This window comes from Martes martes (assembly GCF_963455335.1).
Source record: "Martes martes genome assembly, chromosome: 1".
Classification (NCBI taxonomy): Eukaryota; Metazoa; Chordata; class Mammalia; order Carnivora; family Mustelidae; genus Martes; species Martes martes.
In genome coordinates, this window is record NC_137888.1 from 204,721,566 (window position 1) to 204,740,576 (window position 19,011).

Sequence of the window (19,011 nt, forward strand, 5' to 3'; positions counted from 1 at the left end):
AAATGGAAGGAAAACTTCCAAACTCATTTTATGAGGCCAGCATTACCTTGATCCCAAAACCAGACAAGGATCCCATCAAAAAGAGAATTACAGACTAATATCCTTGACGAACACAGATGTGAAAATTCTCACCGAAATACTAGCCAGTAGGATCCAACAGTACATTAAAAGGATTATTCACCATGACCAAGTGGGATGTATTCCAGGGCTGCAAGGATGGTTCAACATCCGCAAATCAATGTGATACAATACATTAATAAAAGAAAGAACAAGAAGCATATGATATTCTCAATAGATGCTGAAAAAGCATTTGACAAAGTACAGCATCCTTTCCTGATGAAAACTCTTCAAAGTGTAGCGATAGAGGGTATAGACCTCAATATCATCAAAGCCATCTATGAAAAACCCACCACGAATATCATTCTCAGTGGAGAAAAACTGAGCTTTTCCGCTAAGGTCAGGAACATGGCAGGGATGCCCATTATCAGCACTGCTGTTCAACATAGTACTAGAAGTCCTAGCCTCAGCAGTCAGACAACAAACAGAAATTAAAGGCATCCAAATTGGCAAAGAAGAAGTCAAACTATCACTCCTTGCAGATGATATGATACTATATGTGGAAAACCCAAAAGACTCCACTCCAAATCTGCTAGCACTTGGACAGGAATTCAGTAACGTGTCAGGATATAAAATCAATGCACAGAAGTCAGTTGCATTTCTTTACACCAAGAGCAAGAGAGAAGAAAGAGAAATTAAGGAGTCAATCCCACTTACAATTGCACCCAAAACCTTAAGATACCTGCAAATAAACCTAACCAAAGAGGCAAAGAATCTATACTCAGAAAACTATAAAGTACTCATGAAAGAAATTAGGGTAGATACAAAGAAATGGAAAAGTGTTCCATGCTCATGGATTGGAAGAACAAATATTGTGAAAATGTCTATGCTACCTAAAGCAATCTACACATTTAATGTAATCCCTATCAAAATACCATCAACTTTTTTTCAAAGAAATGGAACAAATAATCCTAAAATTTATATGGAACCAGAAAAGACCTCAAATAGCCAGAGGAATATTGAAAAAGAAAGCCAAAGTTGGTGGCATCACAATTCCAGACTTCAAGCTCTATTACAAAGCTGTCATCATCAAGACAGTATGGTACTGGCACAAAAACAGACAAATAGATCAATGGAACAGAATAGAGAGCCCAGAAATAGACCCTCAACTCTATGGTCAACTAATCTTCGACAAAGCAGGAAAGAATGTCCACTGGAAAAAAGACAGTCTCTTCAACAAATGGTGTTGGGAAAACTGGAGAGCCACATGCAGAAAAATGAAACTGGACCATTTCCTTATACCACACACGAAGATAGACTCAAAATGGATGAAGGACCTCAATGCGAGAAAGGAATCCATCACAGTCCTTGAGGAGAACACAGGTAGCAACCTCTTCGACCTCAGCTGCAGCAACTTCTTCCTAGGAACATCGCCAAAGGCAAGGGAAGCAAGGGCAAAAATGAACTATTGGGACTTCATCAAGATCAAAAGCTTTTGCACAGCAAAGAAAACAGTTAACAAAACCAAAAGACAACTGACAGAATGGGAGAAGACATTTGCAAATGACATATCAGATAAAGGGCTAGTATCCAAAATCTATAAAGAACTTATCAAACTCAACACCCAAAAAACAAATAATCCAATCAAGAAGTGGGCAGAGGACATGAACAGACATTTCTGCAAAGAAGATATCCACATGGCCAACAGATACATGCTCCACATCACTCGGCATCAGGGAAATACAAATCAAAAGCACAATGAGATACCACCTCACACCAGTCAGAATGGCTAAAATTAACAAATCAGGGAATGACATATGCTGGCAAAGATGCGGAGAAAGGCGAACCCCCCTACAGTGTTGGCGGGAATGCAAGCTGGTGCAACCACTCTGGAAAACAGCATGGAGGTTCCTCAAAAAGTTGTAAATAGAGATACCCTACGAACCAGCAACTGCACGACTGGGTATTTACCCTAAAGATACAAATGTAGTGATCTGAAGGGGCACATGCACCCCAATGGTTATAGCAGCAATGTCCACAATAGCCAAACTATGGAAAGAACCTAGACGTCCATCAATAGATGAATGGATAAAGAAGAAGTGGTATATATTATACAATGGAATACCATGAAGCCATCAAAAGAAATGAAATCTTGCCATTTGCGACACGGGATGGAACTAGAGGGTATTATGCTTAGCGAAATAAGTCAATCAAAGAAAGACAATTATCATATGATCTCCCTGATATGAGGAAGTTGAGATGAAATGTGGGGGGTTTGGGGGGTAGGAAAAGAATAAATGAAACAAGATGGGATCAGGAGGGAGTCAAAACATAAGAGACTCTTGATCTCACAAAACAAACCGAGGGTTGCCAGCGGGAGTGGGGTAGGGAGAGCGTGGTGGGGTTATGGACATTGGGGATGGTATGTGCTATGGTGATTGCTGTGAAGTGTGTAAACCTGGCGATTCACAGACCTGTACCCCTGGGGCTAATAATATATTATATGTTAATAAAAAAATAAAAAAATATTTTTAAAAAGGAGCATTTTTGCATCAAACTGTCAGACTTTCCAAACGCTGCCCTTTTCACCTCTGACCACATCAAAAAAAGACAATTCCTGCAAGAGGTCTGCCCGATTGATCACTGAACTCAACAGAGATCCCCCACTGCTTGACCATAAGCAGCAGTGCAGAGAGCTGATCCTTTCAGACCAAGGTCTCCTCCCAACGGCATGCTCACAGACTGACTTTGTATTTGGCTTGTTAACTTCTTACCCCTTGCTCTATCTTGCTTGTTGTATGACTTTGTCTTGTGCTTTGCTTTGTGTGACATCTATGAAGCCAAGTGAAAACAATGTAGTAAAATGTCAGTGAATTTGGAATCCCGAGTCTACTTTACAATTAGGTTAATCTGGCTTTAAAACTGAATAAAGCTGACATTATGGAAAGATACAACATGTGTATGTGCCTTCATAGCATGCTCACAATGGTAAGTTTGAACAAACAACCAGGTGACCTGATCCTCACTGGGGAAGGGTCCAAATCCAGGAAAATGATTTCTTCACAACCCACACTGACTCTGATATAATATCCACTTAATGTTTGCTTTGCTGTTACATCAGGCCCTAGAACTGAAACCACAAATCCATTTCCCTAAAATTAGCATTTCTCTGTGTGAATCATACTTACTCATATTTTTATAAATGAGTCCCTCCTCATGTGAAGGTAAAAATGAGAAGGAACCTCATCTTCCTTGCCCTGTGTTTAAATTTCAGGGGCCTGGAACACAGAAATCACTCAATAGTGTTTGATGGATGAATGGATGGAGGAGTTCAAAGGCATAGGGTAAGGTAGGTAGACGCTGAGCTGATTCTATTCACTGGACCCAGGCTGCTACAGAGCTCTGCTCAGTGATGAAATAACAGTACCGAGCACTTCCTGAACATTTGCTAAGTACCAGACAGCTTATACATTAGGCAGGTGCTATTACTATTGCTGTCCCCGTTTTCAGACAGAGAATCAGAGAGATCCAGTCCAGGGTCCCACAACCAGGAAGTGGCTCGCCAGGATTTCCACCTGAGTCTGTCTGATGTGAGTCAGTGCCCTGAGACACAGAACCACCCAAGCTACTACATGCAAGTTTCTCTTTGCCTATCAATCTGTGTTAAAGAACCTAAGGAGAGCTGAACAGTTCACACTGGTGGCTAGCTAGTCTTTGTTTAAAGAAGTAAACAAAAAGCCCCCAGAGAATTCAGTGGAGGTGATGTCTTGGGGTAGCAGGAGATTAGGAGAATTGTCTGAATCCACCACCTCCAGCCCTGCCCCCATGTGCTCAGAGCCCATCTGCCATGGCCCCTGGGCTCCCTTCCTGGAGGACACAGAGGTGAACTGAGTTAGGCTCATCAGGAGTCAGTCAATGGCATGAAAGAGCACAACGGGACCACTTCCGTGCACAGCCTGCCAAGTCCAGCTGGCATACCAATCCTTAGAAGCCAAGACCATGGTCATTACTGAACAAGTCACAGGATTTCAAGTGACAGCTGGGAACTCATTAAAAGTTGGCACACAATTCCCCATCTCCACTTCCTTCGTGGAATTTAAAGAGTCCCTAAGGATTGGCCACAGACCCGCAGGAAGATGAGTTTCAAAACACACCTCAAGGCTAGGTAAGTTCGGCCCAGAGGAATGATCCCCAAAGAGTTTTCCCATCTTAATTTCAAGCTCAGACATAGTGTTTCATTAGCACCCAGAAACGTAGGTGGGAAATGGAGGTGACTGTTTTTTTGGCTCATGCATCAGTTTCCTGGAGCTCAAAGAGGTCAAGTTATACAACATGCACCATGGCAGAACCGTTGCCCACAAGCCATGTGGTGCCAAGTGGCCATTGTGAACACTGCATGCTGCTGGACACAGACAGGGACAAAGGTCTCCAGAGCTCTGAGAGCAGCTGAGGCTTCTACTTCCACGGTAATGGTCACTGCATTGCCTGACAACACCTTCCATCCTTCCCCACAGACTAACAGCCCTGAGAGGGTAGGACCAGTCTGAAGTAGCTTAATATTGTGTGCCCATAGCTGGGTACCTAATAGGTGGTCAATAAAACTGCTGAGAAAACAAACTCATCTCTCATTACAACACTCCAGGAAGTATGTGAGTGGTAAAATCATTCTGAAATACAAATGGTTCATCCCTAATTTATCTGAAATTGACTTTTCAGGAGTGACTATGTGACTGCCATCCCAGGAACCCATCTACCCTCTTGTGTGTATCCTAGCCAGTATTTCCTGTAGATGAGTTCCATCCCATGGCAGTTAGGGTTATGGTCTAGGGTCCTCTTGTTTGGATCCCTGTTTGGCTTTAAACCATCTTGAGCCACTCACTCCTCCTCTCCTGTCCAAGCCCTCTGTCACTTTGGCTTTCTTCCATTCCTGAAATGGACAATCGTCTTCCCACCTCACACCCCCAGAACATGCTGTTCTCTCTGCCTGATGCACCCTTTCCTCACACTCTACCCATAGAGGAGAAAGTCTCAGCTGAAATGCCTCCTTCGCCGTAAACCCCTGCAATCTTCCCTGCTTTCATAGTCCCCACCACCTTCCCTTCCTCACTCATCTCATATTCTTCTCTAAATTCAGTAATCTATCATCCACCATCTCCCCTCTACTGTCATGTGCACAGGAGCAGGCATGTCAGTCCTGGTCACTGTGGGCTCCCCAGAGAAGGGCTCAGGCATTGCATGCACAACTATTGGATATTTGCTGGATGTCCTCTGAGCCAGAGATAAGAGTTATCTGGCCCACAGTGTTTGGGTACTGAGGCCAGTCATGCTTATCAAACTAACCAGCTATTGTGTCCTGTTCCGACTTTACCCAGCTATCAAGGAGCAGATCAAACATGACGCTTCCTTCCTCCATGTGCCAACACACAGCCACCTAGCAAAATGAACAGGGACTTCTTAAGCAAGACAATGACCAAGGATTTGAAGAGTTTTTCAGTTGACTTAACTGTCCAGTCTGTAGTTGAATATGAACACCATTCATGGTGTTCTAGTTTGTGCTAGAGATGGAAAGTGACTGGACCTAATTTCTAACACTTAGAGTGACTGGTCAAGTGGGGAGAGACAGGCAAATGCTGAAATCATTCATATCCTTGGAGATAAATGTCATGAAGGTGCAGTAGACTCTCAGGACGCTACAGGCCCAGTGACTTCCCTGAATCCCATGGAGGTAAAAAGATCTGAAAAGGAAATCCACTGACACTTATTGAGTCCTGCCATGTCCATGAGCCTGGAGTCACATGGAAGACTCACAGGAACCTGCCCCCACATTCAGGAGTGCAGGGTTGTGTAGAGAAGTAGGTGCAGGACATTACTCTTGGGTTGGGCTGGGTCTGACCCATCTCTCCGTCTGCAGCTGTGAGTATAGATTCCGGCACCCAGCGGGGTTTGATGAATGTCTAGGGTAGGAAACGACTAGGACAATATTTCTTGGTCACCCCCTGGGCCAGATCCAGTATAAAGACCCAGAAATGCCTGAATCCTGCCTGACAGAACAGTTGAGCAAAGCTACAAGGCTGTGCTTCAAAGGGACTTTCGTTATTGGTCATTCTATCTCTAGTGGCCACACACTCTAGGTGCACAAGAAAGACCTGTGAGGAAAATGAAAGCATGGTGCCCACAGTTCAAGAGAAAGGTTGAGGGGCACCTGGGTGCCTCAGTGGGTTAAGCCTCTGCTTTCAGTTTGGGTGGTGATCTCAAAGTCCTGGGATTGAGCCCCGCATTAGGCTCTCTGCTCGGAGGGGAGCCTGCTTCCCCCTCTCTATCTGCCTGCTTCTCCACCTACTTGTGATCCCTCTCTCAGTGTCAAATAAGTAAATAAAATCTTAAAAAAAAAAAAAAGGAAAAAAAGGGAAAGAAAAAGGTTGAAATGGGTGCTGAGGGGGATAGACCGCACACCTACTGTGTGCAAGGCTCTTTATACACATTGTGTCTCCTCTCCTTATCATTCAGCCCCATTTCATAAAAGAGAACCTGAGGCCCAGAGGCCAAGCCACTTGTCCAGGGTCACAGCGCCCCCTCCAGGCAGGGCTGCAAGACCCAGCTGAGCTGAAACCTTGGGCTCCACTCCATCACCTGGCTTCCTCTTGACCCCCTTCTGTGACCTTAGCCTTATATCCTGACCTCTCTGGGCATCCAGAAGCAACAACAAAAATCTTTCCCCTTAGTCCTGAATTCACTTCTTGCTTGAACATCTGTTTCTGTGATGTCTTTTCCAGACTTGAGTAGTGGCAGGAAATGCCCCAGATTGCCCCCACATTCTGGATCTTCTGTTGTGCCAGAGGGCTAGAGTTTAGAGGAGAGTGTTGATGGGACCCTTAATCCAGGCTGACACGTCCTTCCAACCCACTCTCTCCTGGACCCTACAAGGGTGGATCCAAGGTGCCTAAAGTCCCTTCATATTTTGACCCCATCTGACTTCCCAGAATCCCCTGATCCAACTCTGGCCATTTCTCCATGTCTTTTCTTAAGATAGTTCCTTTGCGAGCTGGAGCAAATAATCCTAAAATTTGTATGGAGTCAGAAGAGACCCTGAATTGCTAAGGAAATGTTGAAAAACAAAAATAAAACTGGCGGCATCACATTACCTGATTTCAAGCTCTACTACAAAGCTGTGATCACCAAGACAGCATGGTACCAGCATAAAAACAGACATAGACCAGTGAAACAGAGTAGAGAGCCCAGACATGGACCCTCAACTCTATGGTCAAATAATCTTTGACAAAGCAGGAAAAAATATACAGTGGAAAAAGGTCTCTTCAATAAATGGTGCTGGGAAAATTGGACAGCTATATGTAGAAGAATGAAACTCGACCATTCTCTTACACCGTACACAATGATAAACTCGAAATGGATAAAAGACCTCAACATGAGACAGGAATCCATCAGAATCCTAGAGGAGAACATAGGCAGTAACCTCTTTGATATCAGCCACAGCAACTTCTTTCAAGATATGTCTCCAAAGGCAAAGGAAACAAAAGCGAAAATGAACTTTTGGGACTTCATCAAGATCAAAAGCTTCTGCACAGCAAAGGAAACAGTCAACAAAACAAAGAGGCCACCCACAAAATGGGAGAAGATATTTGCAAATGACAGTATAGACAAAAGGTTGATATCCAGGATCTATAAAGAACTTCTCAAACTCAACACACACAAAACAGATAATCATATCAAAAAATGGGCAGAAGATATGAACAGACACTTCTCCAATGAAGACATACAAATGGCTATCAGACACATGAAAAAATGTTCATCATCACTAGCCATCAGGGAGATTCAAATCAAAACCACATTGAGATACCACCTTACACCAGTTAGAATGGCCAAAATTAGCAAGACAGGAAACAACATGTGTTGGAGAGGATGTGGAGAAAGGGGAACCCTCTTCCACTGTTGGTGGGAATGCAAACTGGTGCAGCCACTTTGGAGAACAGTGTGGAGATTCCTCAAGAAGTTAAAAATAGAGCTTCCCTATGAGCCTGCAATTGCACTCCTGGGTATTTACCCCAAAGATACAGATTGAGTGAAAAGAAGGGCCATCTGTACCCCAATGTTTATAGCAGCAATGGCCACGGTTGCCAGACTGTGGAAAGAACCAAGATGCCCTTCAACGGACGAATGGATAAGGAAGATGTGGTCCATATACACTATGGAGTATTATGCCTCCATCAGAAAGGACGAATACCCAACTTTTGTAGCAACATGGACGGGACTGGAAGAGATTATGCTGAGTGAAATAAGTCAAGCAGAGAGAGTCAAGTATCATATGGTTTCACTTATTTGTGGAGCATAACACATAATATGGAGGACAAGGCTAGATGGAGAGGAGAAGGGAGTTGAGGGAAATTGGAAGGGGAGGTGAACCATGAGAGACTATGGACTCCGAAAAACAACATGAGGGTTTTGAAGGGGTGGGGGGTGGGAGGTTGGGGGAACCAGGTGGTGGGTATTAGGGAGGGCACGGATTGCATGGAGCACTGGGTGTGGTGCAAAAACAATGAATTCTGCTACGCTGAAAAAAAAATTAAAAAAAAAAAAACTAAACAAAAAAAAAAAATAGTTCCTTTGCCAGCCATTCCCTCCCTGACTCCGTGTGCCAGGGACTGTTCATCCTTCAGAATTCAGCTCAGATGCCACCTCCCTCCCTTCCCACAGGTGCTGTATGGTCTCACAACACTGTGCATGTGCTTCCTTCACTGTTTTCTTTAATGCATTTTTATTGTGTATGTATTGTTCCATTTAATTTTTAGCATTCTGGGTGCAGGGAACACAGGATGCTCCCAATGAGATGAGGTCTGTCAAAGTCTAGTGAGAGACGCAGACCCGTAACCAGTGATAACAGCACCTTGTGATGGGGGACTTCAGGGCAAGCTAGGAGTCAGACAGGCCCCTGGTCAAGTCAGTGGTGCAAGGACGCAGGATAGGCTTCCCGGAGAGGATGGCATGTGAAGTGATACTGGTTGATTGAAGCAGATGGGAGTGGGGCATGAGGGATGCAGTAGGATGTGGGGATGAGAGAGTCTGGTACACTCAAGAAACTGAAAATGCTCCCATCTCATTTTAGCCTACAGATACAAAGTGGGGGTGCTGTTCTGGAAGATAGAGAGAGAGTTGAGAGAGGAAACTGGAGAGGCCAACAAGGACCAGACTGTTGGCTGCAGTGAAGTATCTGGGACTAGGGAGCCATGGCTGGTTCCAAACAGGGGGGAAGATGGAATGTGGTTTGTTCAGCAGGATCCCTCTGATGCTGTGCAGGAGGCAGTTGTAGAGGTCAGACCTGAAGCAGAGAATTGAATCAGAAGGGATGCTGCAATGTGTTAACATAGTGTCGTGCAGAAATGCATGCCCACTTGGAACCTCAGAATGTGACCTTGTTTGAAATAGGGTCTTTACCCATGTAATTAGAGAAGGATCTCGAGATGAAATCATGCTGCGTGCTGGGCCCCTAAATGCTGGTGTCTAATGACTAGTGTCCTTCTAAGGAGAGGAGAAGACATACAGACACAAGGACAAGTTCATGTGAACACAGGTAGAGATTGAAATGATGCAGCCAAGTCTGCTGGCAGCCACCAGAAGCCAGGAGAGAAGCACAGGGCGATCCTGCCTCAGAGCCTGCAGAAGGAACAACCCTGCTGACCCCTGTCTCCCAGAACTGTGAGAGAGCACATTTCTGGAGTTTAGAGCACCCTGGTCTGTGGTAATTTGTCCCCTCAGGCCCAGGAAACTAATGCAAGGGCAGGTGCTGTCTTCTAGGTGAGATGTGTTCATACCAGGCAGGGGGCCTGGATGTGAGAACATGGGCAGTGGCAGGTGAGTGGACACTGAGCTGCATTGTGGCCCAAGCGCAAGGCAAGTCTGGCTGCTGGTAACTGTGATGGTGTGGCACTGCCTCCCCACTCCCTCAGACCTAGCCTGGAGCAGCCTGGGCCCAGAGCAGGGCCATGTCTTAGAGATCCCACTTCTGGTCAACACCTCTGCTTCTGCAAAGGCCAGACATCAGTTCTCTTTTGGACCAGTCCCAGGGCCAGGGACCCAGGGTTTCTCCACCAAAGCTCAAAGAACCTCTGCTGTCCTCTCTAGGATAGCCCAGGGTGCCTGTCTGTAGGGTATGGATGGATCCTGAACATTGAGAACAGAGTGTGCCGAGTCCAGCATGCATAAGAACAAAGGAGTATGCTCAGAGAGTAGGGGAGGGATGCCAGCTTCCTTTTGTATTTCTTCCTTTGTCTTGTCACCTCCATCTCCAGACTTAACCATCCTCTGCACAGCTCAGCTGGGAGGCCACAGGGAAAGTTTGGAGGCTCCTCCATGTACAGCTCTAGGAATCTCAGGAAAGATTCTGGAAGTCTCTGGAGTCCTGTCCTTTCCCCCAGCCCCTCACTGGAGCTATGATGTTGGTTCCGCCCACAACCTGAGTCAGCAGCCCGCCTACCCCTGGGAAGCCTTTGGAATGCCACTGGAGTACAGCTAGATAAAGTGCAGGTGCAGCCTCCTGCCACGCCCACCTTACTTCTGAGCTCTTGGTGTTGAGTGCCAGTGAGGGGACCCAGGGCTTCCTCTGAGACGCCCCCAGACCGCAACCCGCCGCCAACAACAGAGGTGAGTGTGTGCCCCTGGGTGCCTTTTCAGGAGGAGTTGATGTAAGTGTGAGATACAGGGCACGACTGTGGGTAATACGAATGTTGGGGTGGATCTTGGGACCCAGAACCCGGCCCAACGAAGTCTGAAGCAAATAGTACCTGGGGGCAGACTTCTAATCCAGAATCGTGCATGCGGGCTGGGCTGTGTGTGCACCAGTCCATGAGTGCCCTGTATGCTTCCTGGCTGTCACCGCAGATCTTAGCGGGAAGGTTGTGTGTCAGGGACACCAGCGTTAGTCACCATCTTCCCGCTTGTGCTGTGTCCTACTGTGAGAGTGTAGGTCTGTGTGCACCTGCAGGTGTGCTTGTGGGGTAACTCGTGGTTGTGTGGGTCCACCCTGCTCCCAGTCTTCACATCTGTGTGAGTGTGCAGGGCTGACAGCAGGGCTCAGGTGCCTGTGGGCCTGCTGGGTGCTTATTTGGTGTTAGATTTTAAGGCAGCTGTGCCTGTAGGGATGAGTGGCAAGTGGAATGCAGGTATGTGGAGGTGTGGGGCACCACCCACATGGAGGTGTTTGTGAGACACAGGGAGCACCCAGATCCCAGTCTGTGAGACAGGCAGCCGCCCACCCCTGAGAAGAGCTGTTCTGAGGTGCTTCTCCTTCTGTTCTCACACACACCTGGGAAGAGGCTCAGTGGCTGCCCTAGAAGGACAGGAAGGCTTAAGGGCAGGTGGTGGGTTCTTCCTCCCTCATCTCCCCTCTGACCTTAGACACTCACTCTCTGTCTCTCTGGGGACAGGCTGGGCCGTGAATCAAGGGAGAGACAACCCAGAAGTAAAGGAGCACCAAGGAAGGCACGTTTTGCTTTCTAAAAGAAAAAATGAGGCAAAATTCACTTAATATAGAATTAACCTTTTGAATTGTACAAATCATTGGCATTTGGCACATTCACGACATTGTGCAACCACCACCCCTTTCTAGCTGTCAAATAATTTCATCACCCAAAAGGAAACACTGCCTTCATTAGTAGTCACTTCCCCATTCCCCCGTGCCCAGGTTCCAGCTTCCCCCAACCCCTAATCTACTTTTTGTGTCTACGAATTTGCCTATCTTAGGTATTTCATGTTAATGGAATCAGACGACCCTTTCTTCAGACAACCTTTCATGCCTGCCTTTTTTTCATATAGCAGAATGTTTTCAAGGTTCATTTATGACGCAGCATGTGTTCCTACTTTGTTGTGTAAAAAACACACAACAGAAAATTTATGACCTCAACCATTGTTAAGTATGCAGTTCAGTGGTGTTAAGTGTATTCACGTTGTTGTAATCGATCTGCAGAACTCAGTTCACCTTGCAAAACAGAAACTCTACACCCATTAAACAAAACTCCCCATTTCCCACTCTCTGTAGCCCTTGGCAACCTCCATTCTACTTTGTTTCTATGAATTTGACTGCTTTAGGTACCTCGGATAGGCGGGATCATACAGGATTTCTCCTTTCTGGGGACTGGCTGATTCCACATAGTGTAAAGCTTCATTGGTATTATAGCATGAGACAAGATTTCCTCCCTTTCAAGGCTGAATGATATTCCATTGTACAGATGTATCACACCTTGTTTATCCATCCATCCACCAATGAACAATGGGGCTGTTTCCATCTCAGGGCTCTTGTAGCTAGTGCTGCTCTGGCTAGGAGTGTGTAAATATGTCTTTCAGATCCTGCTTATGCCACTTTTTCTTATCCATTCTGATACCCTGTGACTTTTGATTGGGGCATTTAACCCATTTACATTCAGGGTAACTATTGAGAGATATGAATTTACTGCCATTGTATTGCCTGTAAGGTGAGGTGACTATTACTGTATATTGTCTCTGTTCATTTCTGGTCTATTACTTTTAGGCCCTCTCTTTGCTTAGAGGATTTCAATATTTCCTGGAGAGCTGATTTGGTGTTTACAAATTCTTTCAGTTTTTGTTTGTCCTGGAAGCTTTTTATCTCTCCTTCTATTTTCAATGATAGCCTAGCTGGATATATTATTCTTGGCTGCATGTTTTTCTTGTTTAGTGCTCTGAATATACCATGCCAGTTCTTTCTGGACTACCAGGTCTCTGTGGATAAGTCTGCTGCCAATCTAATATTTTTACCATTGTATGTTACAGACTTCTTGTCCTGGGCAGCTTTCAGGATTTTCTCTTTGTCACTAAGACTTGTAAGTTTTACTATTAGATGACGGGGTGTGGACCTATTCTTATTGATTTTGACAGGGATTCTCTACGCCTCCTGGATTTTGATGCTTGTTCCCTTGCCATATTAGTGAAATTCTCTACAATAATTTGCTCCACTATACCTTCTGCTCCCATCTCTCTTTCTTCTTCTTCTGGAATCCCAATTCTTCTAATGTTGTTTCATCTTATGGTATCACTTATCTCTCGAATTCTCCCCTCATGGTCCAGTAGATCTTTGTCTCTCTTTTGCTCAGCTTCTTTATTCTCTGTCATTTGGTCTTCTATATCACTAATTCTCTCTTCTGCCTCATTTATCCTGGCAGTAAGAACCTCCATTATTTTTAAAGATTTTATTTATTTATTTGACAGAGAGAGAGATATCACAAGTAGGCAGAGAGGCAGGCAGAGAGAGAGAGAGAGGAGGAAGCAGGCTCCCTGCTGAGCAGAGAGCCTGATGCGCGGCTCAATCCCAGGACCCTGAGATCATGACCTGAGCCGAAGGCAGAGGCTTTAACCCACTGAGCCACCCATGTGCCCCAGAACCTCCATTTTTGATTGCACCTCATTGATAGCTTTTTTGATTTCAGCTTGGTTAGATTTTAGTCCTTTTATTTCTCCAGAAAAGGCTTTTATTTCTCCAGACACTGTTTCTCTAATATCTTCCAGGCCTTTTTTGAGCCCAGGTAGCACCTTGAGAATCATCATTCTGAACTCTAGATCTGATATATTAACAATGTCCGTATTGGTTAGGTCCCTAGCCTTTGGTACTGCTTCTTGTCCCTTTTTTGTGGTGAGTTTCCCCACCTTGTCATTTTATCCAGATAAGAATAAATGAAGGAGCAAATAAAATACTAAAAGGTTGGCAAAGACCCCAGGAAAATGTGCTTTAACCAAATCAGGAGAGACCCCAAATCATGGGGGGAAGAAAGGGGGTAAAAAGAAGTTCAGAAAAAAAAATAAAGAAAAAGAAAAAGAAGAAAAAAAAGATAAAAGAAAATATATATATTAGACTGGTGATTAGAACAGAGCCACCAACTTAATTTTGGGAGAATTTTGGTCTCTTAGAAGAAACCACCTCCCAAAATTTTAAAGAAAGAAAAAATATATATATATATACACACACATACACACAAAATAAGGGTAAACACAATGAAGGGATGGAATATGACTGTAAAGATGAAAATTAAAAAAGAAATCTTAAAAAAGGAGTTGATAAATTGGTTGGGAAAAGAAAGGAAAAGGAAGTGGATAGACTTTGCTCAGGCTGGAGACTAGAACAAAGCCCTGTGCTAGATTTAGGGTATATTTTGATCTATTAGAAGACATTGTATTCCAAATATTTTTAGAAGAAAAAACCCTATGTGTATTCAAAAAATAAAGCTAGCTACAATGAAGGATAAAATATGACTATAATAATAAACGTTGAAAAAGATTTTTTTATGAAAGATATTAAGATAAACTAGTTTAAAAAATGTTAAAAGAGGAAAGAGTAAAAGTTAAAAAAATTAGAATAAGAAAAAAATAAAATTAAAAAAATTAGTTAACTTTGCAAGACTAAAGAATCATGGGGAGAAAGCCATGAATTCCTGCTTTGCTTTCTCCTCCTCTAGAATTCCGCTGTTCTCCTTGATAAGTGAACTTGGTCTTGGCTGGATTTCTTGCTGATCTTCTGTGGGAGGGGCCTGTGGTAGTGATTATCAAATGTCTTTGCCTGAGGTGGAATTGCACCGCCCTTGCCATGGCCAGGCTAAGTGCTCTGCTTGGGATGGCTTTCAGAAGCTTTTGATCCCTGAACACTTTCTTTCCATAGAGTTGTGGAGGATAGGAATGAAAATGGTGGGCTCCCAATATCTGGCATGGAGAAGCTGAGAGCTCAGGGCCCCACTCTTCAGTGCACCCTCAGAGAATAGTGCTAAATCACTCCCATCTCATGGCCTCCGGTGGCGCTCCCAGCTCACCCAGCCTGTGACCGAGCGTCTCTGTCTCTGGCACACAACCCCGCCTGGAATCTCCAAACCCAGCAGAACCCTGTGCTCTTCCAGGGCGGGTCTCACCAGATCATGAAGGGTCCCTGCTCAAAGAGCCGTGGTCTGACTGTGCCATGGATCACAGTTTAAGGTAACCCTGAGTTGAGAGCTCACTCCTGAGCTCCGTCTCTGCAGCAAGCTTCCCCCTCTAATACCTGCGAGCTCTGTGACACTCAGACACCACCAATCCTTCTGTGACCTCACAGTACCTGAGACCACACTGTCCCCATGTGGGCTCCACACTGGCTTAGCCTCCGAGCAATGTTTCTCGGTGGAGCTGACTTTTAAAAGTTCTGATTTTGTGCTCTGATGCTCCACCACTTGCCCTGATCCGGCCCCTCCCCCCACAGTCTATCTTCCCATCGCTTTGGATTCAATTCTCCGCAGGTCCTACCTTTCAGAAAGTGATCGATTTTCTGTTTCTAGAAATGCTGCTCTTCTTCTCTTCTGCTCCTCTCCTGTTGGACTTGTAGGTGTTCCAAATGGTTTGATAAACTATCTAGCTGATCTCCTGCTACCTGATGTCATCTCAGCCTGCTACTCTTCCACCATCTTGACTCCTCCCCCTGCTTATGCCACTTTTGCATATACATCCAGAAGTGGGATGCCTGAAGCATAGGTTGCTCTATTTCTAATTTTTAATTTATGAATGGAAAACCAATCATACTGTTTTCCAAAGCTGTTGCCCGACTGTGCTATCCCACCAACAATACACAGAGTTCCAATTTCTCCACCTTCAGCACAACTGAGTGCCATTTAGACATTCCCAGTGTTGGTCCACCAACACCTCTATTTAGGCCCAAAACATTTCCCCACCCCTGAAGGAAATCTACAACCCGTTAAAAGTTCACTCCCCATTCCACTCTCCTCCTGTTCCCTGGTAACCGCTAAGCTGCTTTCTGTCTTGATGCATTTACCTATTCTGCATACGTAAAATAAATGAACTCATAAAATATGTGGTCTTTGTAGCTGGCTTCTTTCACTCAGCATATTGTCTCAGCATGTTGTAATGTGTGTCTGTACTCCATGCTTTTTTATGCCTCAAAGGTACTCCGTCATATGGATATACCACTTTTTGTTTATCCAGTTATCGATTGATAAATCCTGCATTGTTAAAAAGGTGTTGCATTTTTGCATCACATCTGTTGGTGGCAGAGAGAGGAAGACAGAGAGACAGAAAGACAGAGAAGTAACCCTGGATGGAGCAGATGCTTGGAAGGAGAGCTGTCGTCACAGGGAGCTGGGGCAGATGTGAGTCTGTTGCCTCTTGGAGAAGGATATGAGAGAACCCACAGCTGTGAGCCTTGGTTGCTCCATGAAGCTGCTGACTGGGGACAGGAGAGTGGGTAGGGCTTGAGAAGATGGAAGGAGGGTCAGTGAATTGCATTGGTACCTGACCAGAGATAGAGTGCCCAGCAGGGGTGGGAGAATGTGATCTGGTGATGCTGGTCAGTGCCACATCCTTGTGGGGGACTCACACAAGTAGGACCACACAACAACGATAGTACCTAAGAGCTGAATGTGCACACCTCACCTTAGTGCTTCTACAGCCCTGTGGAATAAGGAATACTATTCCATGTTCCCAGGGAGCCAGTAAGGGGCACTGCTGACAATTAAACAGAGCCTACATCCTCTCCATGCCACACAGGAGAGGTGCCCTCCAGCTGACGATAGCAATTAGGGAGTAGTTTGCACTTACAGTTCAGGACAGATTTTGAATCACAGAGTTGGAGAGAAGCATGGAGTGGCCAGCATGCTCCAAAGCAGGAAAGCCAGGTGGTTGTGCATGTAGACAATAATAGTAATAACAATAGTTGTAGTTATTATTATCAGTATTATTTTTTTACAGCATTCTTACTATGCTCCAGGGCCTGACCTATGCACTTGAGGCTCATGATCTTCCATGAACCCCATGCATCTCCCAGGTGCTCTGACAGTCATTATGAGCATCAGGTGGCAGAGGGACTGCTCATGTTCTGCAGAGTGAAGTCTCCTTTCCCCCGTCCCTGGAAATCCTCTTGGGCCAGGCTCAGCTTGGACTCAGAGCTCCTGCCCACCAGGCTGCCTTCACTCTATCCCCACCCAGGGTTGGCTGCCACTATGTCTGAATTCATCCTCGTGGGCTTCTCCACCTTCCCACCTCATCTCCTGCCCATCTTCTTCCTGCTATTTCTGCTCATGTACCTGTTCACATTGCTGGGGAACCTGCTCATCGTGGCCACTGTCTGGAGCAAGCGCAACCTGCACATGCTCACGTACCTCTTCCTGTGTGCACTGTCCATCTCTGAGAGCCTGTACACCTTGACCTTCACCCGGCACCTGCTGGTCGACCTTCTCTCCTCCCGCAGTACCATTGCCTTTGCAACCTGTGCCAGCCAGATGTTCTTCTTCTTCACATGTGGCTTCACTCACTCCTTCCTGCTCACAGTCATGGGCTATGACTGCTAAGTGACCATGTGCCACCCCTTGCACTGCAACGTACTCATGAGCCCCCATGGCTACACCTGCCTGGTGGCCTAGTCTTGGGCTGGTGGCTTGTTCCAAGGTTTGGTGGTGACCACAGCAATCTTCCATCTCACCTTCTGTGGACCCAACAAAATCCAGCATTTTGGATGTCGTGTGCCCCCTCTCTTGAAGCTGGCCTGTGGAACTGATGTACCAATAGTGGCCCTGTGTGTGGGGCTGATGTGCATCACTGTATTGTTGGGCTGCTTTCTCCTCATCCTGCTCTCCTACACCTTAATTGTAGCTGCCATCTTGACGATCCCCTCTGCTGAGGGCAGGCACAAAGCCTTCTCCACCTGTGCTTCCCACCTTATTGTGGTCATTGTGCACTATGGCTTTGCCTCTGTCATCTACCTTAAGCCCAAGAAACTGCACTCCCAGGAAAGCAACACCCTGATGGGCATCACTTACACGGTCCTCACGCCCTTCCTCAGTCCCATCATCTTCAGTCTCAGGAACAAAGAGCTGAAGACTGCCATGAGGAAGACTTTTCTCAGCAAACTCTATTCCTCCAGAACCTAAATGGACAGTGTGAAGGTGGTGTTAGAAGAAGGTAGAAGGATGAACATATCCCCATCTGTACAATGGGGTTAACAGTGACTGCCTAGTATGATTGGTAAAATGTGTAACAACACGCAAGACATAGCAGGTGCTCAATAATTGGATCCTTTCTTCTTTTTCCTCCGTTGTTTTGTATCTTGGATATTAGTTTTATTTGTAATCAGTTTTCTTAAGATATAATCCACATGCTGTATAATTCACCCATTTAAAGTAAACAATTCAGTTGATCTTTAGTTTATTCAGAGTTATGTGATCATCACTACCATCAATCTGAAACACTTTTGTCACCCCAAAAGGGTTTCCTACATATTCAGTTTCCAATTCTCAGCAAATTACTATAACCCCTAGCTCTAGGAAACCACTTATTCAGAAAACATTGTTTAAAAATTTTTTAATTGAAGTATAGTTGCCACACAATGTTACCTTAGTTTCTTTTTCTTTTTTTTGATGCAGCGTTCCATTATTGATTATTTGCATATAACACCCAGTGCTCATTGCAAAACATGCCTTCTTTAATACCCATCACTTGGCTAACCCATGGCCCTACCGCTGTCTTCTCAGAAACCCTCAATTTCCTGGTGTCCATAGTGTCCCATGGTTCACCTCTCCCTCTGATTTCTTTCCCTTCATTCTTCTCTTCTTTCTGCTAATGTCCTCCATGCTATTCCTTATCTTCCACATATAAGTGAAATCATAATTGTCTTTCTCTGAATTATGCTAAGTTACATTAGTTTCAATTGTACAACACAGTGATTTGATACCACACAATGCTATTAGAATGCCATTGTCTACATTCCCTACGCTGTACCTTTCATCCCTGTGACTTACTCATTCCACTTTGCCTGTTCTGAACAGTCATACAAATGGAATTACATTAGGTGATCTTTTTGACTGAGTTCTTTCACTTAGTACAATGTGTTCAAGGTTCCTTCATGTTGTAGGTGTATGAGACCTTCATTCCTTTTTATTGCCAAAAACAATTCTATTGTACGGATATATG

At 45.0% G+C, this 19,011-nt stretch overlaps 1 pseudogene across 1 annotated transcript; it reads left to right on the plus strand.

The window, feature by feature from the left end:
• The first annotated feature begins 17,045 nt into the window (after positions 1 to 17,045).
• Positions 17,046 to 17,972, plus strand: LOC308347266 (olfactory receptor 10H2-like; annotated as a pseudogene). Its single transcript has one exon. The product of its transcript is annotated as an olfactory receptor 10H2-like (transcript).
• Positions 17,973 to 19,011: the final 1,039 nt, after the last annotated feature.